A 12,338-nucleotide genomic window follows, 5' to 3' on the forward strand; every position below is an offset into this window, starting at 1 on the left:
CTATGTCCCATTGTCTGACTGTTTACATCACTGAGTCACTCGGGATGCACAATTGATGGTGATTTTTCGTAAAAAGGCACTTTAAATCACTTAAGTGGAGCCATTATCGGCGTCTACTCTTAGCTATTGCTCATCATGATTCAAACCAGAAAATCACAACCACTGGTACCTTGTGCACCTACAGGATTTTAGAATTGGTGAACATTCCAGCATAAACGTAAGACTAGCTATTACTGTTAAATGCTATTAAACGTGAAACAGTTATATATCTTTTTACTTATTGCTAAAGAATAAATAATTGCATTAGGAAAACAGTTTGTTTTTATTTGAAAAAATAAAACTCTACTGATTTGGCTACTATTGCAACATTCTAAAATATGATACTTATTTATAGCACACAAAGTATATCAACTGAACTATTCAGACACGCATGGGAGATATTGTCTTGTAATATATTATGTAGAAACTACGACATGTGCAGTGGATTACGTGATGTACAAAATGTACACAGATATAACAGAAGCATTTGTGAAAGCTTTATTAATATTTAATTAGACGGCGGAGAAGTATTGGTTCATTAATTTGCTAGACATAGCTGTAGCAAAGTGGAATTTAATGAAAGTTTATATGGCGTTCGATGGCATTTTCGTATAACTCAAATTTGCTTTAATTAAGCATCGGAAGTGTTATAATTGCAATAAATTTCAATTAAAATATAGTGTCGCTATTTTTTGCTTTAAAAGTAATGTGGTGACAAGTAAATACTATACAATAAATAACACACGTGACACATGGTGACAGCATTTGACCAAAACGTTAATAAAGGTCCCCGGGGATTCAGATTTATCATTTAAATGCCGTTATTACCCGTAGTATTCCCTTCAACAATAAAAGTTTGTTGTCAAATTAATAACTGTTACCACAACGACTCCCATGACCCTTAAGTGTGGGAAGGATTCGGCCTTTGACATCATGTCAAGACTTGAGGTATCCAATTCTGATAATTATCACGAATTGTCATATCTATTAGAATTTGTGACGAGGTATCCTGGCTGTTGGTCCCGGACACAAAGGCGATATCGGGCATATCGGTCAGGCCCTCTGTGCATGTCACCTGCAGGTACTCCACCTATCAGGTAGTGGTCAGCCAAACACAGCCAGGTCAGCTCTATTGTTACCACAACAAACCCAAATTAGTGACCCTTCTCGAACAGGGTCCTTTCTAATGACTGGTCATGATGTTCGAGATGGTGATTCACCTCTATCAATCAGTCGATTGCGGAATTCCGTTAACTGTTGTACCAGTGCCACCTTCACGACGTCCAATCGACAGTCAAATTATCGCCAATCATATTGTTAACGCTAATGACACACACGAATAGCCTTTTGCGGGTCCAAGGTTTGACCCCAGGTAAAACAGGGTCCATAAGGACTTGAGATAATTATGTCGATTCAGCACTGCACCTGAAATCATGAGATATGATATTGCCCATTAGGAGCCTTCAGGTGTATTCCGGCACTGGTAGCAACAACCTCGTTATTGATGTAAGAGGAGAGCAGAGAAACCCTATTTGGGAAGACTGATCGGCAAAGCCGATTTATTACATGGATTTTACTTCTCTCAATGTGTCTTAATTTGCAGGCAGCTATAGCAAAAACAAAAACGCATTGCAGAACTGGAAGGCTAGAATTTTCAATTTATATTCTAAAGTAATCCTTCTGATCAGGTTTCTGCAAGCGAGTTTCAGAAATAATAAATCCCTCAAATACAAGAGGTTTAATTCTTTCTGGTATAAAAGATGCCTTGCCGTCTTGACTATTTGTTTGAAGCCTTTAATCTAAATGTACTTCTCCGCGGACATATCTCATATCAGTTTGTTTCCATTGGCGATAAAAGACAGAACATTAAATTCCTCGCTCTGCATTATTGGTATAGGTATACTCTTATTACTGGAACACTTCACTAGCTTTTTGATTGTCAGGAGAAACATTCAAGATAGCTATCAATATAAGACCAATGTCATATTTCATGATTATTCAATTACATACCGAATCTGTCCTACATGGAATGAGTCATAGCGGATCGCTGTAATAATGTTTGCATGTTATGTATTCCCAGAACATTTGTTCCGACAACTCCCTACGTCACTGATCGACCACTTGAAATCCTTCTCATCGAGAAAGGGTAAAGTTAAAACGCGATGTGGCCAACCTTTGATCTGTATGTACGTATATAGATAACGTTAGCAGCTTTGTAGTAGTTTACGTTCATAAATACCTTTGTTCTGCTACTTAGTAACTTACTTTCGTTACATTGCACTAAATATTCTAGATTGAACAATAAAAGAATATTTAGTCAATTATTCACTCACATGTTTGAATAACAAACATACATAGGCCATCTACACTTATAAAATCTTAATATCATATCATTTTTACGATATAGAAAGTTGATGCTGCAAGGTCAAGTAAAATCGATATTTAGATTAGTGTCATACAACAATTTTAAAACAACATATGATGTTCTGTGTTAAACACATATGTTAACTCTAGTTGGAAAAGATTGATGTGCAGGACACAACGCATGCATGGCTAATATGCGGCCATGATAGACAATATGCATATATTGATACATTGTATTATCAAATCAATAAATTTGAGGTCCTTGATATATTTCACTCGGATATGATATTTTGTTAATGTTATCTATGCTTTTGTTGAGTTCCTACTATCGTACGTCAATATTGGCCAGTGATATGCGGGGTCAGTGAAACCTAAGTGTATGGGTGGCATTCCTTATCCTGTCAAATTTTGACCGCCGGTCAAGGGGAAGAATTTCATTCATACACATCTACAGATGGTGGACGGTATAATGTTTATATACGAGGATCTTATGTAGTGACATATGCATGTGTGACAGCCCTGTGGTATTTATGTCTGGTATAAATACTTCTGGTATGTAATGATATCTGAATGAAAAATAAACAAAGGACTGACTAACGTGCAGCTAGGTGGTCTCCTACAGTCAGTGGGAGAAACTTTATCACAATCTTCAACATGCTTGTCAGCAGGTTCTATATCAGGCGGTAGGAAATAGCACAGCGGTCAGTTTTGACCACTATACCTACCTAGCGCTGTCACAATAGATGCCAGAATCAGACTGTTTACACAATGTCATCTAATATCATGTTACTCTCAGGTCTCATCGATGGTCATGCTACATAGGTTTCTGGTACAATGTCAATATCCTATGTAAGGGAAGTTGTGGTTGGTTATTTTTCACATTTTGTGGGTGGAATAATTTCATATATGTACAGCTTGCAGGATTTATAATTGTTGATTAGTATGGGCCATAGCATATTTGTGACATTTTTCAGGCACCATAAAAAAGAGAATACCAAAACGATTAAATTTTTACAGGTACATTGCTTATAGATGGCATTTTTGTTGATCGTCTCCACCGATTGATGTCAATTTGCTTTACCAATAAAGAGACGTTGCCTTTATGGCCGAAGGAGCTATTGGGAAATGGAGACCTTGCTCTAAAGAGGACATGCCTAGTTTAGTTGAGGATAAGAACTCTGTTCCTCGGGGCTATCTGATTGATCTTATTGACAAAGTGTGGGGTTCATAAAGTTGTTTTTTTGTTAGTAAACATTAGTACAACGGCAGTAACAAATAGGATAGGGATATATCACTTACCATTTTTTAAGCATATTCTCATTAAACATGGATACCAGACGATTTCGGATTTATATATAAATCACAATTCTGTTTCAAATTGACAAGATGTTTTTTTAGTAAATTGCATTTAATTGTGTCCTGTTGGACAGTGTAATGGTAGCGATTATAGAAATGATATGATTGAATGAACATTTTACTTCCTATGTCAACAAAGGATCTTTTTCAAGAGCAATTGCTTTATAAGCAACAGAAGGCGAAAGGGGAAAGAGAAGATAGTATTTCTTAAAAGTGCATGGGCTATTTGATTTAGTATGGATATTTCAGTCTAATGCGATTAGTTTACCGAGTCCGCAATTAAAACGATATCATCAGTTACAGGCCACCTACTGGTCAAGGTAGCCATTACTGGCGATCGCCGCGCGTGCCTAATTTGATCTATCAACGTTCAACCGTGAGCTGAAGACAAGCGAGAGAGCCTGTCTCATGGCAGACCAGCACTATACTGGTTACCTGTTGTGTCCATACTTTATCATAATTCAGGCCAATAACTCGGCAATCATATCAGTAATAAATTAAATAGGTAAAAACGAGTAAGTTATCCCGATGATGGGCCTATTACCGGTAAACTTTGATATACATCTTGGCTGTAAATGAAATGATGAAATTTATGGTAAGTGTGGGGTGCCAGTCATTAGAGCGATGGGGAGGGTGATGGGGCGAACGTTCCCACTAGGAAGGGGGTATACGTACAGATAGTTTTTATCGTTTTTCCTCATGCCATATTTTCTCACGGCTATACTATGAAATGATACTATGTTTAACCTCTTCACAAGGCAGAAGATGCTAATAAAACCTGAAAGATTTAGCCAGCGAAAATTGCTACTGACATCAAGCTAGGAAATATCAAAACAAGACATACCTTTAGCTTTGTCAAGGTTAGAAGAACAAAATGCCAGAAGTACCAATTCAAGAGAATGCTTGTTGAAACTACATTGTATGAAACTATCTAAATGATATATATACTAGTATCAGTTTGGGACTGCAGACATGGAATTTGTACGATAAACTCTATCGAGATGTGGTTTGAAAATATTCTTTTAGTTTATAATTGATCTCAATCCATTATATTGATACTTTTCCTGTTGACTACGTATGTGTTTGTGTGATCTAGTTATTCTGTTCTCTGTTAATACACTATCTTTGTAACAGACCTGTATCCCTTTCTACATGCTGGGAACCTAATTATCTTTTGAATATCAAACTGTTGTAGATGTCTATCAGAGAGAGCACCAGTGCTGAATAAAATATCTTAAAAACTTAAAATTGCTGTTTTTATTTCGTTTTTTTTTATGTTTTTATTTTTTTATTCAGCTGTTCAAAGTTGCTGGTGCATTGACTCTTTCCCATCCGTATAATCCTTTGTCATCTTTTGCCATTGGAATGAAGCAGCACTTATGCTGAGCACTTTGAAACCGTTTTTTGTCATCACAGCGAGCCTGGCCTGAGGCATGTTGCCTTGGCCACAGCACTGTAACATTTTTCCTGTGTCGAGATATACTATCGAGTCTCCCACAGTGCAGGCACGTCTGCACTTTCTTAAGTATCATTTCCTGTCTCCGCTGTCCACCATCCACATGGTAATAGCCAATTCCGACATGAAAAAGGAATTGTAGACGCCGGTTGTTTTATCCTTGCTCAGACTCTCGTGTTTAATCAACCTGCGCTCGGTGTGCTTTGTTGTGTATATATCATGTATATTTCCAGTGTCTATTGAACAAATCCGCTATATTATAAGAATAATTAAAAAATCAAGAAGGAATTCAAAATGCCAATATATTTCAAAATATCATAAATCCAATTGTAACATGTATAAAATAAAATAGTCCACACTAATATCGCCAAGAAAGCACAAGTGGTTTGTAGAATGAAGTTTTAGCCAATTTTTAAAATATATAATTCTATATAGTATTGATGCTCAAGCTAAACAACAGGCGTTTCTGTTAACATTGGTATTTCATAGGGTTTATTATATTATAATAAATCGATTGAATGATGTCAACATTTCTTCAATAAATAAACTTGAAATTAAAATAATTTTCATCAGCGTTCAATACATTCCTGTACCTTATTAAGTTTCCAGTAATAAGTAGCGGATGTGGACAGTGATAATGCTACAGACTCCACGCATTTTAACGAGGATGGAGTTTGAAAAAGTCTGCAATGGTTTTGGGTAATAGCGGTGTGGGTATGAGTGATGTTGACGGATGATATAGATAGTAGAGACAAGAGGAGTAGGCCAGTAGATAAACTGGGGCCTGCTTAATATCCATGTCATGTTAAATCAAAACTCAAAATTTCTTATAAATAAAAAGACATGGATTTATTTACATATGCATAGTTATTGTGTTTCTGAATGTCTTCGATCCATCAAAATGTACACTTGACTACATTGAACCTTCTGATCAATTCAATGTTATAACTAATCCTAAAATACCTTTTTATTTGAGTTTTGATTGATGTAGCTAACACACGTGTACTTTATTTGTATGTTTCAGACAGTGACTGGAACCCTTCGAACACCTCGGTGTATTTCCGACCCGGCCATCTTTTCCTTCCGTTCGATCAGCACTTCCTCGTATAACGCTTTGACTCCAGTGGAGGAACCTTCGTGCGCTTACTGACCTTGACCCTTGCTGTCCACTCACGTGTGTCCAACATATCGCAACCTTTGTGTGGCGTCATTGATTGGCATAGCGTTATGAGGTGGACACATAACGTCTACTGGTTGTTGAAATTGTGACTGGTTTGTAGGATGGAAAGCAATTTATTCAGGAACAGAATAAACATTACAATTCCTGCTATTGACTCTACTTAAACCTGATATCTCTTGTTAAAAAACACAAACGAGTACATCTCAGGGGGAACTCTTACACAGCTAGAGACGAAAACATTAACGATCGTGTCAATGAAGTCAGAAGCCAAGGAAGTGTTGACTTATGGAGATCAGGGCTATGATCTTTACTTGATATACACGCCATGATTTAAAAAAAGTGTTACACTTTCATTGTATTGTATGGATTATATACCAGTAATTTATAACCATCCATATCCTTTGCCGACCATAATGGCACCTAAGTACTAACAACCCTCCACTCCTCGGCTCTAACGTTATACAATAACCTGTTGGAATGTAATTATCATTGTATATTGTTTTCTTTGTTATAAACAACACATCGCCCCATTTATCATCTTATCTTTGTGTTAATGAAATATATCATTATTACATAAATATATGTATATATATCAAAACCTAAACTATATACTATTATATATATTATATCAAAATTTATATTAATACAACATGCATACTCCAAGTTCGTGTATTTGAGATACAACTCCATTATCTTGTCTGAGGTTGTACTATGTATAATTCCGTATGTATTGGGGTTATATTAGCAGTATATGCAGGAGAACGTTTGTGACTAACTACGAGGTAACCAGGCAGTTATGCCTTGATGAAAATGGATCTTGTAAATATTTTCTTTATCCATATTCTCGAGATGTTTAAACACTGTATATAAGTCTTCTTTATTGATATAGATTCATTTTAAGTGACTTTGAAATGGCTGCAATCTTATCGAAACGTTGTTATATCGTATAGACTATATCCATAAAAGGAAAAACGTTCATAAATGCTTTTATTTTCTAGTGCTCTTTCAACATTTGTGACATTTCAATTAGATAATGGTATTTGTAGGAACATGACATTTTGAACAAAAATATATTTATAAGGAAGCCCTAAGCGGTTAGTGCAGCATTCATTTTATACAGAATTATTTATCCTCACTAAGATATCGTCATTATAACAAGGTATAAGGTGTTTATGGAGTGGATGTCCTATCAAGTGTAACATATCTTGAGTCTCCATCAATATCAGCAATTAATATTTAGTTACCACGTATAACATATGCTACGTACAAATATGTATATTTTAAAACGTCCACAGCTTTAATTGTTTGGTAATGTAAGGTTTGAAACCTCCCTATTTTATTAGACCTATAGGTACCAAGTGTTGTTTAATTTGAGCAGTCATTCCTGGACCTGCGATTTTATCGAAAAAGGGGAGTAACTCCCACAGAACTACCTGTTATAAATCAGAGGCATGTAAAAAGTGCTGGCACTTTGTAAATACATGCAGTTCTTACAATGTTAGTTTTTATTGAATGAATATTAATATGTTTTTGCCATTACATACTTATGAATTAAATTGTATTTAGATATAATTATTATTTCTGTTTAAAAATGGGTGTATTGCCATTAATCAAGAATTACATTCTTAGCCTTTTTAAGTAAATATGAGTAAAATCCCTGGATTTCTCAGGATTATGCCATATGGGTTTTTTGAGTAAAACCCTATTGTCTTGAACAAACCTACCTCTTGTCATAAAACAATTTACTGAGAAAGTCAGATAGGTTGATTAAACTGTTGCTTTCTCGTAATATCCTTTACATATTTATTAGTTCTTAATACACTTCTATGGATGTACACTATGTTGCCTATGTTACGGTTGTAAGTTATTGTGATGAAAATGAACAATTTTCAGCTCTGTTATAAAGTTATGTGTCGCAAGAAACTCTAATCAAAACACGTCTCCAGTGATAATTTTCCTCTCTTATTACGAAGAATCCTCCTAAACTCTCTGTTTCGATTGATGGTTAATATTTCTATCGTGTGATATTAAAGATGTTCCACCGCCGACAGAGCTTAAACAATACTCATCATTGAAATAATAATTGGTGTTTAGTCGTGTATATATATGTCTAATCAACACAGAAACTCATATAAAATAATTTATTTTTCTTTTGGTGCATGCGCACCAGTACTTCAACTTCATTCCATATAGGACACAGTGCCATGGATTTTTTTTCGGGATGCAATTAATTATTATCGATATTTGTATCTTGACGTAAAATTAGAACCTAACAATTTTCAGTGATGATAATGGTGTAAAAATTGTGACTTTTGTAACTGGAAAAACTACTGAATAGCCTGCTCCTGTTTTTGATAGAGAAAAAATACCGTTTGTTAGCGGTGGAGCATCTTTAACTAAATCCTTATAATCCGTTTATTTTCTGCTCGTTGAAAGATAGTATAGTGTAAGTATAGTATTGATGTTGTGTTACATTTCACATCTTCTCTATTTTGTTTTCCTTAATGGTAGTGGATACAGCTTCTTTTTTTAAGCAATTAGGTAATACATGTAACTGTTTTTTACTCGATTGAAAAGCTAATCTAAGACATATTCCAAAGTTCACAATGCAACTTACTGCTTACATATCCAGACTCTTTATTATTATAAACAAATGAATGTTTTCCTTAACTGAGATATTCACTATTTAGTAATAAATACATGTCAAAGTAAAACTACTGGTAAAACACTTATTTAAAGTAAAGTATAAAGATGTCGTCTCAAGCATCAAACAATATTTCGAGGACAATTCCCAGGTGTCTTTCCAATTAAACACGCAATACGGACCGAAATCAAATCACGTTCTTCAGGTTCCCAATTATAAAAATATATATTGAAACCTGTATTGCAAATAGAATGAATATCAAACTGATATTGTAATGAAGACCATTAGGAAATGTCAGCAGTACAGCTCCAGGTAAGTCGGCATCTGTGACCTTTAACAACAGGTACTCTCTAAGACGGAATTTGATTTAGCCTTTATCAGGAGCTCAGGTATATCTGATGGTGTATCAGCCTTAATATGATCTAGCTGCCTCGATCATGTCGTTATAGAACGCATAGATTCCATTTTGTCATGTAATATATGTGTTTACATTAGATCAGTTAGATGTGTTTATTTGTTCGTCAATACTTAGATCGTTTCCATTGTATCATAGGATGATAGCATTCCCTACCTTATATAGTATGTTAATTAAAAACATCACCAAAATAACAGAATGTATTTAATAGGAAATTATTGATAACATTTGTCGAAGTTTAATCAAAATTACGAAACGTATTCTCGATTAAAAAAAAGATGGATTGAAAGGATATGAGGCCAAAATTAAGGTTGTTTCTGGTTCAACTACTGTAGTTAACTACACCGTTTTAACTTCTTGTTACATAGGGAATATTGACATTTGTCCCTCAGAAACTGTTTTAATAGATCAAGTAGATTTTCTTTTATCATATCTACAGCATTACATAATTTTAATCTAATTGATAATCAATAAAATGATTGCCAAACATAAGCAAAATTGAGATGCAATGAAGATTCGTGTTAACGTGTTTCAAGGAAAACAAAGTAATTGTTGTGCTGCCTCATTCATAAGGTAAACATGTATTATATTGTAGTTTTATCTCGCCAAGTAAGAGAATCTCTCAATCTTTCCTATATGATTTTTAAATTGCTATTTTCTAAATGACGCATGTAGATATACTTCTGTTTTTATCATGTTTGATTGTGTTATTGACTAGTGACTATGTGTAGTCACTCATTAATTTATGCATTTGCAATCAGGGTCATGGACACAAAATAAAGAGTCCCGAGTTCAAACTTGATCATATACCATGTGACTCTTCAACTCATCTCCCTTTATTTCATTGAACTAGAAAAAAACCCATGTGATTCGGCATGCATCAATTCTCAGGTCATATCGTGTAATCTGTGATAAAGCAAATGGTTCTTAGCAACAGGGCAGGAACCATGGTAACATATTCTGGTGTCAGAAGACTGGAATCTCCAGTAGTGTTGATTTCCGATCCATTATTGCGGTAATTTGTCCGTTTAATCAACTTTGTTTCTGTAGAATCATTTACTTGTAATTTAGCTATCCATTGTCAGGGCGCAATAGTAAACATTGGTATCAACATGGCGAAATGCTGCTTAACAATTTAGTTCATTACATATGTATATATAGATATATGATTCACTGAAATCATTTGTACATAGTTGTCCCTTCTGACCACTAAATCCATCATATCGTCCAACCAAGCACTTTCTATATCGATGAGAGTAGATGAGTAATTATAATTATTTAGCATTCGTCGTAAGATTACAATACCTTTGATCTCGAATATGTATTTTCATTTGTGCATTTCCCTATCACGCAAGCATATATTCTATTTCATGTTTTGCATTACAGTATATACGCCGTTACATAACTGTGTATGCTATTAAACTGTGTTAAGTATATGTGATCATTATATTGACAAATCTTTAACAGAAATGTTTGCCTTTCTTTACATGACATTCTGTACAGTCATATCATTTCAGTTGGTAGAGACCACTTATTCCATTGCTTGTATGACATATGTAGCTCCTCATTGTTCTATCATTACAATGTTTTATTATCATTTTTACTTATATAAATAGTATCAGTGACCAGAACTACTTGATTAATAACTATCTTTTAACTACTGTTTTAATCGTAGTTATCTTATAGTTACTGATTAATTCGTGACTTTGTTGCTGGTTCCTATTACATTGACACCTTAAAGTGGCCCAATGGATATAAACGTGCGATGTTGGCTCGAGGTGTTGTTGGATCTGATATCATTTGTCGGTGTCGAAGCTTCTATCAGTCGATGCAGCTGTCGTCACACAACATTTTAGCGTTTGTTTGTCGAAGCCTCTATCGCATACGACCTTGAATCACTGTTTGTATGCCAAAGGTTTTATCATGAGCGATATTTCGTTGTTTACTTGATGAAGCTTTTAATACATTTTATTGATTGCGTGTTGAAGCCATGATACATACATTCTATTTTTTGTATGTCCAAGCTTCTGACATTTTATTATAGCTACTGTCACATACTACCTCTCCTGTGAAATACTGATGATTTTTTGGCCACATCAGTCAATATATCTGGTGATAAAACGCTTTTTAAACTGCTACTACGTCATCTCTGTTGACCTTTGTGTTGACCTTTGCGTTGAACTTTACTATAAATTTATATGTAAGCTTAAAGTCCATTAATGCTTAAAAACATTTCAAAATCGCTAGTCCTACCATTCATGTTTTTATTTACATGGTTTTAGTATTAAACTACACGGTAAAGCTCAGGATACTTTGCTGTGTGTTGCGGAAGTGGCTGGATAATTGACTGATGTTGGCCCATTGAATGGTAACGAATTGACCAGAATGATTGACAAATAATATGAACAGATAATTAATTATAATTATATTTTTGTCAATGTGATATAATGGCACTTTGGAGGTTGTGGATTTGAGGATGGTGATCAGGGATTTACCTGACCAGATTGTATGAATGTTAATGATGCTGAGAAAGAGATTGGACAGGTGGACGATTTTGGTAGCTGATGATGTTTTCTTTAAAATATAAATAAAGAAAATATTTGTTGAAACATCCTTTGTGTTATGCTTCCAAAAATGTCTCGATTCGGAAGGATGTGGTGATGACGGCGAGACAGCTAGTCAGATCGGTGATCGTTATTCGTACACGACATTTAAATCAATTCTCATACATCATAAACTGAAACAGGGATGTGTGTTTACAATGGAAAATTGCTTCGAAGAAGTTCAGAAAGGTCAATATTCATCAAGGCAGATCCATATAATTTCAGTCTGTTTTGACTAAGGGTTGAATTGACAAGCTTTCACGCTACTTCAACAACATCAA

General features: G+C 34.8%; 1 long non-coding RNA gene across 1 annotated transcript in view; it reads left to right on the top strand.

The window, feature by feature from the left end:
* The window catches only part of LOC138319126 (uncharacterized), a 55,675-nt gene extending 43,612 nt beyond the window's left edge, over positions 1-12,063 (top strand). The window contains exon 2 of the long non-coding RNA XR_011207960.1: positions 6,240-12,063. This is a non-coding gene — a long non-coding RNA (uncharacterized lncRNA). The remainder of the gene's footprint in view (positions 1-6,239) is intronic.
* Positions 12,064-12,338: the final 275 nt, after the last annotated feature.

Source organism: Argopecten irradians, chromosome 3, assembly GCF_041381155.1.
Source record: "Argopecten irradians isolate NY chromosome 3, Ai_NY, whole genome shotgun sequence".
Classification (NCBI taxonomy): Eukaryota; Metazoa; Mollusca; class Bivalvia; order Pectinida; family Pectinidae; genus Argopecten; species Argopecten irradians.